The sequence below is a fragment of the Rhinoderma darwinii genome, chromosome 2 (genome assembly GCF_050947455.1).
Source record: "Rhinoderma darwinii isolate aRhiDar2 chromosome 2, aRhiDar2.hap1, whole genome shotgun sequence".
In the NCBI taxonomy this organism is placed as follows: Eukaryota; Metazoa; Chordata; class Amphibia; order Anura; family Rhinodermatidae; genus Rhinoderma; species Rhinoderma darwinii.
The window spans coordinates 283,333,939-283,356,041 of NC_134688.1; the positions used below are offsets into that span (position 1 = coordinate 283,333,939).

The window sequence follows — 22,103 nt, forward strand, 5'->3', positions numbered from 1 at the left end:
GAGCAGGCAGAGACGAAGTCGAGGATACAAGCAGGGGTCAGGTGCACGGAATGTCAGAAGGAAACACGATACCAAAAATCAGGAACTAGACAGGGCTAGGAACATTTGCTCAGGCATTTTCCAGGGGAAGCTGCTTTAAACAGGTTCAGGGGAGTGGTCGGGAGCAGATAGTAGAGTGAGTCTCTTAAAGGGCCAGCACACACACCCCTTGGAGAGAGACTGTTACACGGCGCCCACAGCCTGGGAGAATAGTAAGGCAGACAGAGAGAGGACGCCGGCAGACAGGCGGCGTTACATTATGACAGATCCATTTGGAAAATCGAAGATTGATAGAACCCATTAACATGAACCCCTTAGTGACTGACAATATGCCTTTTTACGGCGATCACTAAGGGGTCTTATCACGATAAATACACCTTTTCACATCAAATCATAATAAGCAAGGAAGAGGTAGGTATTCGGTTGTCTGATGATAGCTGAATTCCTTCTCGAACAGCCGAGATCAGAGTACTCTCCGATCCCGGCCGTTTAGCACTATAGCGAGGGTTAAATGGCCAGTGTAAACAGAGACTAACATATGTGATATTGTTAGGAAATGCAGTGACCATAAAAAGTATTCCCCAGCTTGAAATTTTTCATATTTTATTGTAGAGTAAGAATCAATTACAGTGGTGACATGGTGGTAGAACTATCATGTTGTGAGAATGTTTCTCTGCTGCCTTTAAAGCAGAAAGTAGCATCCTATTGTCTATTACATTCCATGTAATAGACATTACATGGGACTGAGCTAATGCATTTCATAGCTCACAATTATTAATGAATGAGTGGAGAGACAAAAGGGATACTCCATAAGAGGGATACTCTATAATTGGAGAGCAAGGGGCTTATATACTGTTCTTGAACAGGGACCCTCTGCTGTCTAAAGTCGTTCCCTGGAGAAGGTAGGGTGTAAATAATACATTAGACATATGTTGGGCGAGCAATCTAATGTGTTTGGAAGCCTTTTTAAAATGCCCGATCCTACGTTCTGCCAGGAAAGATTATTCTTCCGCAGAAGTGTCTGGCATGAGGTTGTCTCCCACTTCTCCGGTAAATCATGGAGATCTCAGCTCATCTGCATATTACAAGGATGGTCCATTGATTTCAATGGACACGTGTAATGCTTTAAATGAACACTTGCCAGCTGGACCTCTGATGTAAAAAAGATTGTCCAAATCGGACTAACCCTTTAAATACAGATACTTGCATGTCAATCAAGATAGTTCTTCTTATAAAGGTGAGAGTGTCATCATAGGAATCATCCTATGACTTTCAACCTAATTTTATTCTCCTCCACATCTGTCCATCATTTAAAACTCCTTTAAAAAACTTTATGTTTTCCAGAACATTTGCTCCTTATGGTTCCTGTCTTCTGCTACAAGCTGCAATACTGTGGTCACTCGGTAGATTCATCACCACATCATGCATTATTACATTTAGATTATTGGGTAATCTGGTGTGTAAAAGTCACAAATGCCCAAAAAAATTCAATTTGCGCCAAAATTTTGACTTTTGCCTGCATTTACTGTATGTCACTCATGCCACTTTCTAAAAAGTGAATAAAGTTAAAAGATAGGGCGGGGCCATATGCAACATGACAAATTTACTATATTTTATTATATTAGATTATAGCGCAAATCTACTCTAGCTCACAGATTTGACTTTCTGGTGCATGGACGGGTAGAGATGTGCCTAATTTATTAAGAGTTGTGCGTCACTTAATAACTTAGGCAAATTTTACTCCAGTCCTGTTTAGATTAAGACTGGCATATGAAAAGCTGGTTTTAATAAATTCCCGCATTTATTCAAGGCGTTTAGCATGTTTTTACTACTACTACATGTTGTGCACTAAATATATTATGTGTTTTAGACATTTCACAGGACAGATCTGATAGGGGCTAGATGTGGCGTATGGAAGAGAAAAATGTCTAACATGTCTAATAAGATGTGCCAAATTTACCATACAGTGTACACCTCTGTCATTAAAGGGGTTTTCCCATCTTGGACAATTATGGCATATCCACAGGATATGCCATAAAAGTCCGATAGATGCGGGTCCCACCTCTGGGACTCGCACCTATCTTTAGAACAAGGCCCACTAATCCCCGTTCTAGCTTTCTTGGCTCCCGCTGCCTCCGGCCACATCCTGGTTAGGTGTCCGGGAGACAGAGCTCACTGAGCTACGCTGTTTCCGTAACTCCCTTAGAAGTGAATGAAAATTGCAGAAACAGGATAGAGCGGCGAGGTATGCTTTTCCGTAACTACCGAGTTCCGGAAATAACGTAGCTCGCCGTGCTACGCTGTTTCAGTAACTCCCATTCACTTCTATAGGAGTTACGGAAACAGCGTAGCTCAGTGAGCACTTGGCTGTTTCCGTAACTCCTGACCACCTAAGCAGGAAATGGCTGGGAGGCAGCAGAGCCGAGTAAGCTAGAAAGGGTTTTAGGGGGCCCAGTTATAGTGATAGGTGCGGGTCGCAGAGGTGGGCCATGTGACGCTGCAACCTGTGAATGGCTGCAGCGGTCACATGGGATGAAACGTCATCCCAGTAGGACGGACTGCAGGAAGAAGGAGGGCATTCTGGATAAGAATTTTTTTTTTTTTGCAGCATCTCCGCACAGAGTACGCAGCATAAATTGACATGCTGTCGATCTCAAAACCACACCGCAGAACACTTTCCGCAAGAATTCTCGTACGTTTTTTTTTTGCAGCGTGTGGCTGAGATTTTCACACGTCATCGACTTTGCCTCTACTGTTGGGCCTTATTTACACGAACGCTGCGCATCTCGGACGTGAAAAAATGCAGTTTTTCACGTCCAAGGTGCATCCGTGCTCAGCGGACAGTTGACAGTCTATGGAGGGATGCGTGATGCGTGAAAAGAATGGACATGTCCTATTTTCGCACGGAACCTTCACATGGTACGTTGAAACAACGGTTGTGTGAACAGCCACATTGAATTACATAGGTCCGTGGGATGGCCGCTGTTTCAACGGCCATCCCACGGATGTTTAACACGTTGCACGGACCTATGTAAGTCAATGGGGCCGTTCAGACATTCCGTGTTTTTCACGCAGCGTGTGTCCGCTGCGTGAAACTCACAGCATGTCCTATACTTTAGCGGTTTTTTTGCGCGTCACGCACCCATTGAAGTCAATGGGTGCGTGAAAATCACGTGCAGCACACGGACGCACTTCTGTGTGCTGAGCGTGATTCGCGCAACTGTTGTTCAAGAAATGAAGGGAAAAAGAAAACCACCGCCTTCATTTCATTTTCTAAACCTCAAAACCGCGTGTCATAAGGATGCCATATGCGTGAAAATCACGCAGCAACGCGCCAAACGCTGATAACACACGGAACTGCAACATGCAAAAAAAGCAGCTCTTTTTTGCGCGCACAAGTTTGTGTAAATAAGGTGTAATGATGGGGGTAGGGAAACGGACAAGTGAGCCCTAATCTACCCGCCACTCTGTCCCTGCCTACTTGCAACGACCCGCCCTAGGCGACGGGGTACAACTGGGCGGCGGTCCCTACGCTCAGTAAGTGCACGAGACAAACAGACAAGGGTACACAAAGCTAAGGGAAATGGGGGAGTTGCCCACGGCAACACCGTGATCAACAAGAGAGGTAAACGAGCCGAGTCAAACCAGGAGTGTACGAGGTACCAAACGCAGAGCAGGAGAGTAGTCAGTAAGCCAGGGTCAGTATGGAGCAGGATCAAATAGTAGAAGCTGTAGCTGGGCCAGGAAACCACACGAGAAGAATCACAAGCAAAGGAGGAACAGGAAAGGCAGGTATAAATAGACAGAGGGCGGGAGCTAGCTCCGTCTGGCCAGGCTGCGATATGCTCTCCCACTCCTAAGCCTGCCATCCTGAGTGGTGGAAGATGGAGTCAGTCTCAGAGACATAGACTCAGGTGCAGACTGATTACCTATGGGCGTATCCACAGAAGTTGTGCCTGGCAGATCCTTTACATAAGGCCTTAGGCTGACATTCCACAAGGCATTTTGATAGAATTAGGTTTCATTTGTAATACCAAAAACCACATGTACTTTACCTGTAATAACGACACAGCCGAAAAACCACATTGTAAAATCGCGGTGATTTGTGGTAAAACGCATGCGGTTTATTACCATGCTGGTTTTACAGCATTTAAGCACCTGATTTTTTTTCTACAAAACTGCAGTAAAAGATGGCAAAAATGCAATCAAAACGTCACCGCTGCAGCCATGTCAATAAGCAGCGACGGGGAGGACCAGAGCAGCTATACTGGAACTCTGTGGATCTACTGGGTAAGTAATGCTCCTTTTTTTGTTTTATTTAATTCCCTTACCTTGGCCACTTTTTTTATTTAGAAACCCAATTTAAAATCTATTTAAAAAACAAACAAAACATATGTAGGGTCTTTCACTTTTATTAAAGGTGTCAACAAATATCACCAAGAAGTCTCACATGAATTTTTGTTTTTGTCTAACATGTTCTATCCAGTCTTCCAGTCCCATGAAACTACATGCAGATATATTTACTCTAATGGCAGGCAAGAAGGTTTATTTGCATTAAACTGTGCTAAACATGCAAGGCAAACGGATTCTCAACATTCTCCTGGTGGGGTTAATCAAGAACAAGCAATTACTTTAAATAGGACGATTTTTTTGCATCATCTAGATCCAATTTATACAGGAAAATTTATATAAAAGTGCACATAAGCCAAAGTAAGTTTTACAAAATAAAATATTGGGACAACTTCAAAAATTTAACTGTTTTAGAGAACACCAGGAATATCTGGCTATAACCTTTATTGCGTTTTATTTAATTGAAATGACACCTCACATCTATAGGGTCATAAATATTTATCACATGAAGGCCGCTTTATACAAAGGGAAAATAGTGCAGTGGCAACCGAGTCATCCTGCAGCGCAAATATTTCCAGTTCTGAAAATCCCACATATATATATATATATATATATATATATACAGGGTGATTCACAAAGGGTGGTGCAAAATTATAGGCTCTGTATTCATAACCGAGAGAAAATAACGAAAATTTATTAACATGAAAAGACACTATATATCCAAGTTTTATCTATACACTTAAAATGTTCAAAGTGAATTACATTGGTGACACGGCAGATGTATTGGCGGGTAGTCCTGTTCTGTCAAGACGCGTGCCAGCATATCCTTAGACGTGGACTGAACAGTTTCATTCAGATCCTGTGGCTGGGAGGGAAGATACACTGAACCCTTCATGTAGCCCCACAGAAAGAAGTCGCAGGGTGTTAGATCTGGGGATCATAGAGGCCAGCGCAACATTGGTGAATCATTGTTTCAGGCGCGGCCGAACCAACGATTCGGTAGAGTTTCATTCAGGTATCGGCGAACGTCCAAATGGAAATGTGGTGGTGCACCATCCTGCTGATAGACTACGTTTGGCAGATTTTCCTCTACCTGTGGCATAAGCCATTCCTTTAACATGTTCAGGTAGGAGTGGCCAGTGACAGTATCTTCAGCAAAAATAAAAGGAACCGTAGACTTTGCGCCTGCTCATTGCACAGAACACGTTTACTTTGAGCGAGTCCCTCATGTGCTCGATAAGGGCACATGGTTTTTCTGAGCCCCAAATTCTAATGTTGTGGCGATTGACTTTCCCACTGAGGTGAAAGTTAGCCTCATCGCTGAACACTAGCCTGTCAGCCAATTCACCCTCTTCCAATAAGCCCTGCAAGTCAAAGCAAAAGTCACAGTGTTTCTATTTGTCATATTTTTTCTGCTTCCTGAAGAAGATGTAATCTGTATGGCTTACAACACAGACATTTTCGTAAGATACTCCATACCGTGGTTTATGGCACCTGTAGTCCCATACTAGTCAGCCTGGTTGAACTTCCTGGAATACATTCATACGTGCCCCGAATCCTGTTCACTGTCTTTTCCGAAGTCTTTGGGTGGCCTGGACTTTTCCCGTGACAGAAACACTGGGTGGTTTTGATTGCTTCACCCAACGCAAAATGCAGTTTCTATGCGGAGTACATTTCCTAAATTTATTCTGAAAGTTTTGCTGTACTGTTACAACAGACCCTGCTATTGCAAGTTCCAACACACAAAAACATTTTTCTTTGATGTCGCCATCTTATGTCACACTATGTAAGACCCTTTTTAAATTTGGCTCTCGAAAAAATAAAAGCTGTGCTGTGATTGGTTGCTATGGGCACTAAGCCAGTTTTGCTTTGATTTTCAGTCACTGGCCATTTACCACTGATGTTACTTTAACTACAGGCCTTTACTTTTGCACCATCCTTTTTTATTCACACTGTATATGAAACCACTCCTAGCTTCCTCACTGTGTTGCATGTACTCTAGGACGGGGATCTGTGGCAGGCACTTTGGTGGAGAGGGGATCGATCGCAGGTACTCTGGTGTGTGGGATCTGTGGCAGTGCTCTGGTGGAGGGAGGATATGTTGCAGGCACTCTGGTGGTGGGAAGAATCTGTGGCAGGCACAGGCACTATGGTGGATGTAGGATTTGTGACAGGCACTGAAAGGCTCAGTCACAGCATGTGGGCGCTGCTCTCGGCTGTCTCAGTCGGTCCCATAGACATTGAATGGAGTGGCAGTGCACATGCGTGACCACAGTTCCATTGCGATTGTGCAGTGAGGAGAAATTGGGGTCTGGACCCCCGTTCTAGTGATCGATGTGGGTCCTAGTGGATCCCTGCGGATTGGTGATAGATGTGCTTAATGGGAAATCCCTTTAAAAGTTGAGGCACACACCATATAAAGAACAACTCTAAATTTTGCTGCGGTGTGGTTTATTCCATTCCATCTAGAACTGGGAGGTGTACCTATGAAATCTTAGCAACAGGCCCATGAATGTGTTAATACGGCCCTGAGATAAAATGCATATATCAGACTGCCATCAACTTCTACAGTCCCATAAAATGTTACCAAGTACATTGGGTTGTGCTTAGGAGCATTTGTGCAAATCAAGTTGCACACTACAAAGATATTCATTGCTGCGGTTTGGGATAAATTTTGCGCCACAATGTAGATAAACTTGCAAATCAGCAAAATTAATATCTATGCATAATAAAAATTGCATATGATTTTAGATTTGAGGACTGCACACCAGGCAAACATCTGAATCTCAACTTGAGATGTCTGGGTTTCACAATTCTTCTCTGTGTGACTTTCGAATCTATCTTTCTTATGCTCGGAAATGGAAAAGAGCCAGAGGATGAAATGAGCTCAGCTTTTCTTACCGCTCTGAGACTGACTCTAACATCCCGCTGACTTCATGGTCTGTGAAGCTCCAGTCACACAACTCACGGGATCCCCGTCATGAGCTAGAGAGAGAGAGAAAGAAGGAAACAGAAGGGAGGTAAACGAGAGCAGAGAACAGCAAAGTTCAATATACAGATGCAGAAACCGATCAGGCAGGGAACAGAATAAAACAGATAGACGAGGTGGGGGAAGGGCGATGCAGTAACAATAGAAAGACAAACGAGAAGAAATCTAAAGCACATCATTATTGAAAGACTTGAAATGATCATATGTATAAGTGAAATTATATATATAGATTTTAGCAATTTTTTCAACATGTATTTGAGTCCTCTAAGAAAGCTTCATGCAGAATATCAGCTGTAATGTTCACAATGCTGCAAATGATTTATGTTGGGGATCTCGTAACAGCATGCTGGCAAGAAAGGGGCATATCTGCATTGCAGTGCCATGGGCTGTATTCTCCCATTGATTATCATCAGTTTGAGTTGCTTTGATGAATAAGAATGGCTTGGCACACATTTTTAATATGCGTAATACCTCCACGGTAACATTTTGCTTAATTTATCACTTTCCGGAGCCATCAAGAATATACTACCAGTAGACAACCACAGTTATTAAATCATCAATACTACCACAAAGAAGAGAATTACATCTACACCAAAAGTGTCATAGAGGGTGCTCCTGGTGAAAATACACGTTTATATGCTTCTGTGAAGAAAGATATATTATTCTAATGGAGTTTAGGAAACGGTGCTTAGGCGTAAGAGAACTATTACACTGAGTGTTACCATGGCAACACTGAATGCTCTCGAGGACAGCCATTTTTAACATAACTAATTACATTAACTAATGAGAACGTTTTGACAGGTCTTCCCTGTCTGTCATAGAGAGTGATACAAAAAAAAGAAGATTTAGAAAAGCAACTGCTTTATTCGTGAAAAAGTCTTCCTCCAGAAAAAGGAAATTGTTTCTTAGTTTTCTTCACTTTAAAATGCAAGGACAACCAAGATTAAAATGATACATGTGAACACACTCCTCACATTACCATCCAGTACTGTAAACTTGTCACGCTCATTCGATAACTACGCGCCAAAAATTCACCCCCCTGATCTCCTTCTAACATGTACGTTTGACTTGGCTGAACACACATGTTATTTCTAACAAGGAAGGAGTGATGACCTAAACTCATGGAAACAGAATTAAAAAAAAAAAAAAAGATATCCAACATGATATCCAACATATACTTTTACCTCTGAGAATGAACGGCTATTGGATTATAACATTTAGACTGGCGGATAAACAGCAGCTTTAGATACAGCCCAGATGAACAGCCGGTATGCATCGTAGAATGGAAGATAGTATATTTGATACCATCCTAATAATGTACAGTTAGATGAGTATGCCGAATATCTGCACAGACTGATGCCTATAGAGATTCCTGTTACTTTGTACAGCAACCTTGATATGGTTATTCTTCATAACAGACAGTAAGGAGACCTTGTGACAGCAGATTGAAAACAAGAGCTATTTGTGTCTGCTTTGATGATTTATAATTTTAGATAAGACTGTCTGTGCCCGCTCTGCAGTAGATGGAAGCCCTGCACCTCTGAACCTGTCCTGATAAGCTGAATCGCAACCCACTCCCAGTTGTGGCTGTAGAAAGCTGGACTGTATCTAGTGAAATCCTGCAATGCAGTACTGCTAGTTAATGAAATGCTCGTATGAGCCTATTAACATTCAGCCAGAGGAGTGTCTCCTCCCTGAGACGCAATGTTCCCAGGGTAAATATCACACTTAGAGAAGCCCATAGTCAAACCTAGTCCAACCACCATATCTTTAACTCCCACAACTCTGCCAACTATATTAAAAAGAGAGATGAAAAGAGGACAGGTGGCACTTGTTATAGCAAAAAATTTACTAGATTACACAATAAAAAAGTAAAACATCTATCGAACATGAAAAAATTTGCCACTAAAAGTGGATGGCAAAAAGTGACAGCATATAAATATGTCCATGAAGCTGTTTTATGCATTTATAGAAACCAGATAAATGACAACGTATCATGTTTTAAGAAGAATTAGTTAAGAAATAAGAAGAAATTGAAAAAAAAGAATTAAGTGCTTTTTTATGGTAACTATCCACACTGAGAGTCAATTGCTTAGCATATAAAAATAGGAAATAGCAGACTCCTGGACTATATAAAATGTTTATGTGGAATTCATAAAATAGTACAGGATACATTTATTAGGAAATTGTGTCCAGTGTGTACGGTATTAAATGCATTTACTAGAGCTTGAACATAAACACGTTTAGCAAAGAGTTAACTGGAGCAATTATTTCAGAAACAAGGGAACATGCACAGAATTGACAAGCGTTCCTATAATGATCCATCCCATTAATATTCTTGGGGAGATAATTGCTGTATGTTTGCATCATGCCTTATGTCCTGAGCCTGTGATGTTGGGGTATTCATAGCTCCTCAGGCTGGCGGAATCTCTTCTGATGAATTATGTGTGGAAACAACAAAGCGGCATAACTCTGTATCACAAGGCTTTGAGCTTGAGAGCGAGGAATGAGGACTAGAGAAAGGGAATGAGAAGGGAAGAAGGGAGAGAGTAAAAGGAGTAGACAGAAATGAAAGGCTATGGGAAAGAAAGAACACGTGAGAGGCTAACATGATGCATCAAATAGCTATCAGAGCAAAGGAAAAACACAAAGGCAACATTAAAAATGCTACATAAGATGACCCTTCCTTCCTATATACCAGCAGCATTATATACACAATACGGTTCAGTGTTTGGAAATTCTCCTCTTCAGAAAGCCACAGCAGCAAACTATTAAGAATATCTGATGCCCCAGAGGAAGCCGGAAGGGCGAAACCCAGGGTCGGGCGAGAGTGTTTGGCGTGCCGCCTAGAAATTTTAAAGATTTTTACTTACCTTGATGCTTTTATTTCTTGTTACTTCTAGACATAAGATCCTTTTCCTACCAGGAGTTCTTTGAATGTGGAGGGAGACGATAAGGAGCTTGGTGGAACTACAAGGATAAGAATTACCATCCACACCCTCATTGGATTGCGGACTGTCCACTGCATTTTTCTGGGAGAGAGTGTCTATACTGAATGATATTGGACTGTTACCAGTGCCGTCTGAGCGGTAAACTTCACTGTACTTTATATTAAGAATATCGTATTTCACACTACAAACCTATTTTTGTTTAAAGGCCAAGTCTGCAGGTATCACACTACTTGGGCAGTGGAAAAAAGTGAATGTCCACCCATGAACATGTTTTTTAATCTATATAAATATGTACAAAATTCTGTGCTGGTTTACTTTTTAATATATCTTTATAGCGGTCAGATCTTCTCTAGGAGAGCTCAAACTCTTGGGTCAAATCGAAAATTCTGTCTGCCTGCAGCCACCACTAGGGGTAGCTTAAGAGCTCACTGCATGCTATTTATACATTGAGCTTAATAAAAATACAGTATGCAGTAAAGGGGGTTTTACACTGGACGATTATCGGGTAGACGAGCGTTCATAGAACGCTTGTTGCCGATAATTGCCCTGTGTAAAACAGGGGAATGATCAGCAGATAAACGAGCAAACGCTTGACCATCTGCTGGTCATATCGTTTTAAAAAAGTTAAATATTATCGTTGTCAGCAGCACATCTCCCTGTGTAAACAGGGAGACGTGCTGCCAACATGATAATAATGTATGGGGACGAGTGATGGGAGTAACGACCACTCGTCCCCATCCATAGCTCCATGTGACTGGAGCAAACAATGATGTCTCGTTGATCGGCGCTCGCTAGCCTCATTTTCAAAAAACGGCGCGTAAAAAGATGCACGCGAAAAAGAAGTGCATGTTTTTGTAGCTGTTTTTCATTGACTCTATAGAAAAACAGCTCCAAAAACAGCCGTAAAAAACGCAGCGAAAATTGCAAGTATGATTAAAAAAACTTCTTAAAATCCCTAGAAAACAGCTCCGTATTTTCAGACATTTTTGATTTTGTGTGTGCACATACCCTTAGCGTAAAACGTCCGAATTACGTCTGAAAATAGGCCGTGTGAACAACCAATATAGTAGATAATAGAAAAAAGGAAACATTTTATAAAAGTTACATTGGTGGATTTGCTTTTTTAGACCATACTGTGGATTTTCAAATCTGCAGCATGACTAGTATGTCGCAAATATGCAAATGCAAAGGGTGAAATTCACAGCAAATCCACAGAAAAATCCACATATAATACATGCAGACTTTTTCTGCGGATTAGGTTAAAAATCCTCATCTGAAAAAAATCTGCTGTGTCTGAAATTCTCTAATTATCCTTGAACAATTCCTTCCAGAAATGTGCCCCTTATGACCCTCTCTTAGCTAGAGAAGTGACCAAGTACAAAGAGAAGCTCCTACTTGCATTTAATACTTAATTTTCCCTAAAGTGTCATTACAGGGGAAATAATTACACAAGAAGAATCTCTCCTGGGCATAAGGTTGTGTTCACACCTTGCAGTCATATCGTGGTTTTTTATCAGCAAATTTCTCATTAAACGGTAACTGTCATTTCATAAAACTTTTGACATGTCAAAGTTTTATGAAACGAGAGTTACTCTTTAAGAAAAAAAGCATATACAGTAAATAAAATGTCTGACTAATGGAATAGGAATAAGGCGACATGCACACGACCGTAGTTTTTATCCGCAATTACGCATCCGTAATTGCAGATAAAATAATGGTACATTCATTCCTATCGGTCACGGACATCTTCCCGTATATTTACAGGTGTGTGTCCAGACTGTAGAAATGATGCACAAAAAATAGGACATGTCCTCTTTTTCACATTTATGGACCGTGCTCCTATACTTATTACTGTGAGCACAATCCGCAAATGCGGATGACACTCCGCGGCCCGTCCATGTAGTCTTTACTGATCGTAAATACTGCACGGTCGTGTGCATGGGGCCTTAATAAGTGTAACTTTAAAGGGGCTGTCCGGACTTTTTTTTATTAATGGCCTATCCTTAGGATAGGTCATCAATATCAGATCGGTAGGAGTCCGACTCCCGGCACCCCCACCAATCAGCTAACTGAAGGGGCTGCAGCATTCGTCGCCATGGGCTCTTCAGTGTTTACCAGGCACAGCGCCGTACACATCAGTAGCGGCTGTGACTGGTAGCTTAGAACTATACACTTGAATCGCACTGGGACTGCAATCCAACACAGCGTTGAACAGCATTATGGGGAAAGTGATTTTGATAAAGCTGCATCACGAGACCAGCGGAGAAAACGGTAATTTGTTTTAGACAAAAAGTAAATTAGTGAAGTGCTTTATCACTGTTGAATAGTTGAATTAGCGCTGGTTTTGTCATTGGACAACCCCTTTCAATTTTTGGTGCTTGTACTACAGTATAGTATGCAGGGGCGTAGCTAGGGGGGCAGGCGGGGCATGAGCGCAACTATAAGGGAAGGAAAGGGGGCGCCGACCAGGGGAGTGGAGGCATGTGCCCTCCGGGCCGGTACCCCCATAGAAGGTTAGGGCCATGGCCCCCATTGCTGTTAAATTTATTTTAAAGCTGGGCAGCCTAGGGGACAGGAGCGGGAGCTGTGCAATGTAATGAATGATGTTCTCCTACACAGGCAGAACGTGTGTGCTCTGGGCGACTGCTGAATACACCATATGTGACGTCATATAATGCAGCCGGCAATACACTCTGCCTGTGAGGAGAATACCATTGAAGTGTTCGGCCCCAGCTATTTACCTAGCAGACAGGCAGGGAGGATGGAGGAAGAGAGGGCTGGGGAGGAACAGTCTTACAGACAGCTCTCCTCCTGCCTGCAATGTGTGACCGCTGACAACATGAAGATCCCTCAACGGAGCTCCAGACTGGTAAGTACAGATGTGTATATGCAAGTAGGGGGAGCTGTCAGTGTTATGTGTGTATGCGGGAGGGGGGGGGGTTCTTTATAAATTGTCTTTGTGTGGGAAGGGGGACTTGACTGTAAATATTATGTGTGTGGTGATGGGATTATGTATAAATTGTTTTAGTGGGGAGGAAGGATTTGACAAGGCTTCAAGCACACATCCGTTGCCATTTATATGGCTGCATAGCACGGATCCGCGAAACAAGGACCACACATAGAACTATTTTGCTTGTAAAATGTACAAATGGTTTTATCCTTCAGTTACATGAAAAAATAAGTGGGGAAAAAAAAGTTACAGCTCATTAATTGGTAGAGAAAGCAAACTTGGTGAGTGGGAAGGAGATGTCGGGAAAGAGATTGGGGGGGGTGGCGCCAAACTGAATCTTTGCACAGGGTGCAGGACAACACAGCAACGCCTCTGTAGTATCTACCTATTCTCAGAAGTTTAGTCTCTGCTATCTACATTTTCTGTACAGGTCAATGCAATTAATTGTTGTCTATATGTATGCAGCCATTTTTAAGCTGGGGAGAGGCTGGCTGCAGTGTTTTTTTACTGTCTGCACATGCAGAAAAATGGAACATTTACTTACAATTTTGTTATTTAAGGCAGATCTTATCCAGTATCAGTTTTATAAGCTATTTTAGGTTTTGTGGCCCCTTAATTTTTTTGGGCAATGTCAGTTTCCAGGGTAAATATCAGAAAAAATTACAGATAGCATGTCCTTGCACAGGATACAGAGATCTCATGGTGGTGTCAGAGATCAAAGTTATAATCTCTGTGCTTCAACTGCAGGACAACCGGCAAGCCATTCTTCCCTGATAGGTATAATTACAGCAGGAACAGTGCGGGGTATCTATAAACCTGCAGGTCTACCGGGTACCTTACCATGAAACATCACTATTTACAGCGAGAGTATCTGCCAAGTAAAATGCACACATGGGAACGGGCAGTTTTATCTTCAATTTTGAAGTCACAATAGGATCCGAATGTACATTTGATATTTTGTTTCTTCCAAACTTATAATTGTTTCAAAGTATAAATTATCTGTTCCTAAAGGAGAGCTCATAGGTGTATAAATCTGTAGACTTGGTAAGGTTATGTGTCTGATATGTGCCTTTAAGCAGTTTGTTATACATCTTGACTGAAAAAATAAATAAAAATAAAAATATATATATATATATATATTGAAGAAAGTCCCACAGCACTCCGTGTTAGTGAAAAAAAATGGTGGTTTATTAAGCCAGCACAAGCTGCAACGTTTCCGTCCTGCTATAGGACCTTTATCAAGCATTGATGTGACATTGAAATAAAATATTCTTATAAAAACCTTCGGTGCCTATATGTGAACTCCTGTACGGTCTCCCTTATGTTGACGCACGGGCTGGATATAGTGTGCTATTTGCACATCTCAAGACCAGGTTGCAGTTGACCACGGAGGAGGCTTGGAACTCTTGGGAAAGGGATCAGCCAACTCTGTTTATAAAGACGTAGGAGATACTCTACTTTATCATATGTGAACTAAAAGGTTCTAATAAAAAGTTCAAATAGAACTTATGAGATCTCATATATATTGATATATAGTATAGTTTAAGACCGTGGCAACGTAGGCTACGGGACATAGCCATCTTAGGGCGTGCAACCTTTGTCGCAGCCAAAGGCACCATGTGGCTCCAAGTATAGGGCAATTTAACATGTGGCAGATTTGCTGCAGATTTTACCTCTGGATTTGTCTGCAGCGGATTACAGCAAGTAGATGAGATTTTATTAAAATCTTATCCACATGCTGCAGACATTTTATGCTGCAGATTTTCAAATATTTTATATGTTGTTAAATGAGTACCTTGAGGGAGGTCTACTTTCCTAAAAAGAGTCATTTTGGGGGTGTTAACAGTATTATGGCACATCACAACATCTGTAATGGTGTGAACAGCTTTGGAAAATCTGCTCACCAAAAGTCAATTGGCACTTCGTTCATTGTAAGCTCCACCTTGGGCTCAGCATGTAAGAAATGCACACACACAGTTGGTATAGCTGAAGTCAGCAGAAGATGCCAAAAATATGTTCGGGTGTCTATTCCTAGTGGCGTGAACGAGATGTCAAAAAAGTTCACCTGAATTCGCATATTTGGGAGAAAAAATGCCAGTATCAATGTTTTCCACTATAGAAAATGAATTGTCTGGAATAAAACAGGGGGCTGAAATAATTTATATCTCATTAAATTAATACGTTGGGAGGCCTAATTGCCTAAATAAGATTTTGGGAATGTTCACCACTTGACAACATCTGTAATGGTCGTATGGTGTCAGCAAACCAGCTTTGGAAAACTTATTGTAAACTCCACCTTACGCCCAGCATGTAAGAACTTCAGGGGACTTTCAGTCTCCCGTTCTCCTCATTGACGAGGGTTCCAGGAGATACATGTGTTTATGGGAAAACACTTTTTCAAGTTTCTACAAATCAATATACAAGCTAACTACATAGAATCGTCACCACCAGATCCAGTACCACTTGTTGACTGAAAAAAGCATAATTTCTAGACAGATATAATCCTCACCCTTGCAGCATACAATGATATGTACTAGTATATTGAAATAATTGTTTACTACCATTTAACTATTACTTTTTCTCTCCTTCAAAAATAAATAGCCAATTTTTTGTTTGTTTTTTTGCAAATTAAGGAGCCCTTGTGACCTTCGTTCTCCTTAGGGACCAATTATCCCACTGTCTTGTGATACCATCCTCCAAGTGGTAATGAAGCTTGGATCTAAGTTATTCTCTCCCTGCATGGCTGGAGAAGGAACAGCAGTCCTAGCAGATTCGGAGACCCCCTAATGAGGGACCCGGGGGATTTACTGTGCTTTGTTTTGAATAATACACTGGTTTGAAGACAATTCAGAAATTGATAACTCTTTTGCTGCCAGCTAAGAGCAGTAAAGCAAATCCATCACAAAGATGCATCATTTATACAGCTCTTATGAAGAGAAAGCGTACACCGTATTAAAAGCCCTCATGTGCCCTCTCATATCAATTGTATTTGTGACGTTTATTTGGATACATCTTGCAACCTCACGGTAAACCTCATAAACTTGTAAGAGCACGGCCAAGATGTTGTAAGGCCGAGGCAGGGTTGGTATAGAGACCAGGAGTTGTGGCAACAAAGTGTTTACTAAGGCTGGTGTTGCGTCACACCTGAACACAGCAACAAATAATAACGTCTCAGATCTTGAGAGGCAAAGTCTCCTAGCACAATTCCGGTCGGTTAAGGCAGACGTATGATGACTGACTCACTGCTTACATTGGACAGAGTCAAGGGAACTCCTCCCTGATACAGGGGATGTCTGCTTAACTTTAGGCCAGGAACTAGGCCCCTACAGGCTGATCTCTACTGCTCACTCTAGAGAGGCATCTGCCCATCACCCATACTGCATACAGTAGATCCCTCGACAATACAGGAAGGCTCCTGCCCGTCAGCTGCTCCTTGACCCACACTGAATCAGGTTCCACACACCTGGACGCTTGGCCTAAAAGTAGCTTCTCTCTCTTACAGCAGTTCCTCAGGCTTTACCCAGCACACAGAACAATGACTGGTGGGAACAGACGCCTTTTATATAGTTAACGCTGCCACAAGAATTAGGACACATTGTAATCATGCTGGTCTCATCCTCCCCACTGTTATAGCAAGGAAAACTGCTAAAATGACATCAAAGACGTTTCTCCTGGTGCCAAAAAAATTTCAATCCAGCGAGCCAAACACCACTGCCTGGAATGTATATAATATAGATATGTGTTTTGTGCCATTAGTGACATAACTTATTTCTTTTAGAATGAAATAAAATATTTTTCCTAACAAAGGTGTCTTGCACACAAAAGAGCCGTGTGTAGGAAGCCTGTGCGAGTCCCTGCGGCAGTGTACTACGGAGCAATAGGCACTCCATGTGGTGCAGTAGGGTACCTAAGTACAGAACTTTATTCTCCCCAAACTCTAATATGGTATTCAATAATGCATGCCCCAATTGTGGGGATACAGTAGGACCCGACGAACTATGGGTGCCATATTATTGCGCTATATAATGCAGCACGATGTCTAAGTCTCAGCTCTTGTTTTTTGGACTATACACTCAGGTTCCATCACACATTTTATAAAGAGTTATTCCAATATCTTCTATTCAATATCAACAGGATAAGGAACGCATCCTGGTCGCAATGCGTCTTATATTATACCCTAAGGGGAAAAAAGTTCCAAGCAACCATGAAACTATTGCTAACTTTCTGAGATCGCAGACTACTGACTGATTCCAGTCAAAAACTTGCATAAATGCCAGCCTGATGAAAATTATAATGTACATGTATAATAAAAACTATTATTTTCATGGAAGAATAAAAAAAACCTGTAATTTATTTCTTCAACCCTGACACTTTGACTGCTCTGCAAATCTGGTCGCATCTTCAGAACCAAAGCGCGAAGCGCTGACAAGAAGACAGCGTCTCCCATTTACATTAGTGCGTCACTATAGCAGCAACTCACATATTTTTATGTGTTTTGTAGCAGCTACAGTATATGTAACATACTGGTGATGACTTTTAAATGGATTTAGTTCATTTCTCTGATACATTGTCCTAGATAAGACACAAAGCTATTAGCTAGTAGATCATTTAAACCCTCCATTAACTACCGTTTACAGCGCCTATTTTGAAACCTAGGATATTCCTTAACTGTGAGCGGTAAATGCTGCACTACGCTTCTTTTGAGTGCTTGGGAGCCATTATTTTCCTTAATCGTACAAAATCAAATTATTAACAGTGTAAATGGATCAAAATTGTACTTCATTCAAATTTTCCCTGCTCATCACTTATCTCTAAAGAGTTACAGTGAAGGAAATAAGTATTTGATCCCTTGCTGATTTTGTAAGTTTGCCCACTGTCAAAGACATGAACAGTCTAGAATTTTTAGGCTAGGTTAATTTTACCAGTGAGAGAGAGATTATATAAAAAAAAAAAAAAGAAAATCACATTGTCAAAATTATATATATTTATTTGCATTGTGCATAGAGAAATAAGTATTTGATCCCCCGCCAACCATTAAGAGTTCAGCCTCCTCCAGACCAGTTACACACTCCAAATCAACTTGGTGCCTGCATTAAAGGCAGCTTTCTTAAATGGTCGCATGTATAAAAGACTCCTGTCCACAGACTCAATTAATCAGTCTGACTCTAACCTCTACAACATGGGCAAGCCCAAAGAGCTTTCTAAGGATGTCAGGGACAAGATCATAGACCTGCACAAGGCTGAAATGGGCTACAAAACCATAAGTAAGACGCTGGGTGAGAAGGAGACAACTCTTGGTGCAATAGTAAGAAAATGGAAGACATACAAAATGACTGTCAATCGACATCGAGCTGGGGCTCCATGAAAAATCTCACCTCGTGGGGTATCCTTGATCCTGAGGAAGGTGAGAGCTCAGCCGAAAACTACACGGGGGGAACTTGTTAATGATCTCAAGGTAGCTGGGACCACAGTCACCAAGAAAACCATTGGTAACACATTACGCCGTAATGGATTAAAATCCTGCAGTGCCCGCAAGGTCCCCCTGCTCAAGAAGGCACAGGTACAGGCCCATCTGAAGTTTGCAAATGAACATCTGGATGATTCTGAGAGTGATTGGGAGAAGGTGCTGTGGTCAGATGAGACTAAAATTTAGCTCTTTGGCATTAACTCAACTCGCCGTGTTTGGAGGAAGAGAAATGCTGCCTATGACCCAAAGAACACCGTCCCCACTGTCAAGCATGGAGGTGGAAACATTATGTTTTGGGGGTGTTTCTCTGCTAAGGGCACAGGACTACTTCACCGCATCAATGGGAGAATGGATGGAGCCATGTACCGTCAAATCCTGAGTGCCAACCTCCTTCCCTCCACCAGGACATTAAAAATGGCTCGTGGCTGGGTCTTCCAGCACGACAATGACCCGAAACATACAGCCAAGGCAACAAAGGAGTGGCTCAAAAAGAAGCACATTAAGGTCATGGAGTGGCCTAGCCAGTCTCCAGACCTTAATCCCATCGAAAACTTATGGAGGGAGCTGAAGATCCGAGTTGCCAAGCGACAGCCTCGAAATCTTAATGATTTACAGATGATCTGCAAAGAGGAGTGGGCCAAAATTCCATCTAACATGTGTGCAAACCTCATCATCAACTACCAAAAACGTCTGACTGCTGTGCTTGCCAACAAGGGTTTTGCCACCAAGTATTAAGTCTTGTTTGCCAAAGGGATCAAATACTTATTTCTCTGTGCACAATGCAAATAAATATATATAATTTTGACAATGTGATTGTCTTTTTTTTTTATATATATATATATATATATATATATAATCTATCTCTCACTGGTAAAATTAACCTAGCCTAAAAATTCTAGACTGTTCATGTCTTTGACAGTGGGCAAACTTACAAAATCAGCAAGGGATCAAATACTTATTTCCTTCACTGTATTACCTACACTATATGAACAAAAGTATTGGGGCACACCTCATAATCATTGAATTCGGGTGTTTCATTCAGTCCCATGGCCACAGATGTATAAAATCCAGCACCTATTCCTGCAGTCTGTCTATACAAACATTTGTGAAAGAATGGGTCGTTACAAAGAGCTCAGTGATGTCCAGCATGGTACTGTAGTAGGATGCCATCGTTGCAACAAGTCAGATTGCAGCCTTCTCCCATTCACTTCAATAGTAGAAAAAGCTGCAATACCTGTGAATCGGCGCTAGAGCTGTGTCAACGATTCAGTGAGCAAGTAGTAATAAAGGGGAAGCAGTGGTCGTACGAGCGCTGCACCACCTTCAAAACAGCTGTTGTCCCGGGAGTCAGACCCAACCCATCAGCCATTGATGGCCTATCCTGAGGATAGGCCATTAATGTTTAGGGACTGGAAAACGCCTTTAACATTCACACAAATACTGTGTGTCAGGAGCTTAATGGTATGAGTTTCCATGGCCAAGCTTCTGCATGCAAGCCTTACATCACCAAGCACAATGCCAAATGTTGGATGGAGTAGTGTGAAACGCACTGCCACTGAAGCAGTGGAAATGTGTTCTGTGGAGTGACGAATCACGCTTCTCTATTTGGCAGTCTGATGAACGAGTCTGGGTTGGCGAATGCCAGGAGAACGTTACCTGCCTGACTGCCATTTGTAAAGTTTGGTGGAGGTGGGATAATGCTATGGGGTTGTTTTTCAAGGGTTGGCCTTGAAGCCTTAGTTCCAGTGAAAGGAAATATTAACGCTTCGACATAACAAGACATTGTGGACAATTAGATGCTTATCCCTTTTATTTTCCAACATGACTGTGCCCCAGTGCACAAAGCAAGATTCATAAAGGTATGGTTTGGTGAGTTTGGTGTGAAAGAACTTAACTGCCTAACACAAAGCCATGACCTCAACCCCATCGAACTCTTTGGGATGACCTAGAACGGAGATTGCGAACCAGGCCCTCTTGTCCAACATCAGTGACTGACCTCACAAATGCTCTTCTGGATGAATTCCCAAAAATCCCCACAGACAAACTCCAAAATCTTGTAGAAAGACTTCCCAGAATAGTGGAAGCAGTTTTAGCTGCAAACGGGGGGGGGGGGGGGACGGGGGGGACGACCAACTCCATATTAATGCCTATGGATTTAGAATGGAATATCATAAAAGCTCCTGCAGGTGTAATGTATAGGTGTCCCAATACTTTTATCCATATAGTTTATAACGTACATGCTATATCCTACAGGTCGTAAATAGCTTACTTTAGGTTAAAAAAGAAGAAAACACATATAAACAATTAGGGCTCATGCACACAGCCGTATTCAGGCTCCATTTGTGGATGAGCTACATATTCCTGAGATTTCGCACAGAGGAACAAGAAGGTTTTTCTGCTATGAGTCAGCTGTATTCTTCAACACTGCTATCAGCCAAAGGGCAGGAGGAGTACGAAGCTGAAGCTGTAATATGCTGCCCTTTCATAGGGCAGCATATTATAGTGCACTGCAGCAGTGATCCCATCCATAGATCTCAAGATGGCAGCGGTCATGTAATTTACCCACATGACCACCTCCCCAGTTGCCTCCTCTTCTGCGGCAGCGCAAAATTTATTCAGCACATGCGCATAAAAAGACAGCAAAATCTCCTGTATCTGTGCATGCTCTGAAGTATTGGTGAATGCATCCAGCGCATATGCATGTACAGGCAACAGAATCTCCTGTATCTGCACATGCGCTTAAATCGTTCAGTGCCAGCGTAGAAGAGCAGGCAGCCCGAAAGGTAGACATGTGGATAGAACACATGATTGCCACCAGCTTGATAGTTTATCGAGATTACCACTGCCGTCCACTCTTTACACCTCTAAACCAGAAGGAGAAGGGGACCATTAAATGTTGCACAAGGGTAAGCAATAGGGGCAGTTATGGGAGCCTGTGTCTCAGCACAGCAGTTTAGGGAATACTCTTTAAAGTCACTGTGCTTTTCAGTATGACCCATACTACTACCAATATTTATCTATAAAGATTGTATGGCTGCGTATTTGATTTTATGTACCTGATTGCAATGAACTTAATAATTAAGAGGCAGTCTACATACTATTGGCCATAAAGTGTATCTAGATGTCTATATCCTGATTATACTATCAACTCATTTCTCTAAAACATGTCACAAATACTAAAGATATTTAATTATGAAGCAGGGTCCACAAGGGACCCTGTCCTTCAAAGAATAATTACATTTTCTACTTCCCTTCATATCACACTCTACAACATGTCACAGTCAATGGAGACTTATTTCCACAAGGAAGCTTCAAGTATAGACGGATTGGGAAGTGTACGGTTATCTGTCATGAAAC

The 22,103-nt window shown here is 41.9% G+C and overlaps 1 protein-coding gene across 7 annotated transcripts in view; it reads right to left on the minus strand.

Moving 5' to 3' along the window:
- DLGAP3 (DLG associated protein 3) overlaps window positions 1–22,103 on the minus strand; it is a 487,940-nt gene that overhangs the window by 368,602 nt on the left and 97,235 nt on the right. For all 7 annotated transcript variants that reach the window (XM_075853349.1, XM_075853348.1, XM_075853347.1 and 4 more), the window contains exon 2: window positions 7,291–7,374. The gene's annotated coding sequence lies outside the window, so the exon portion shown is untranslated. The remainder of the gene's footprint in view (window positions 1–7,290; window positions 7,375–22,103) is intronic.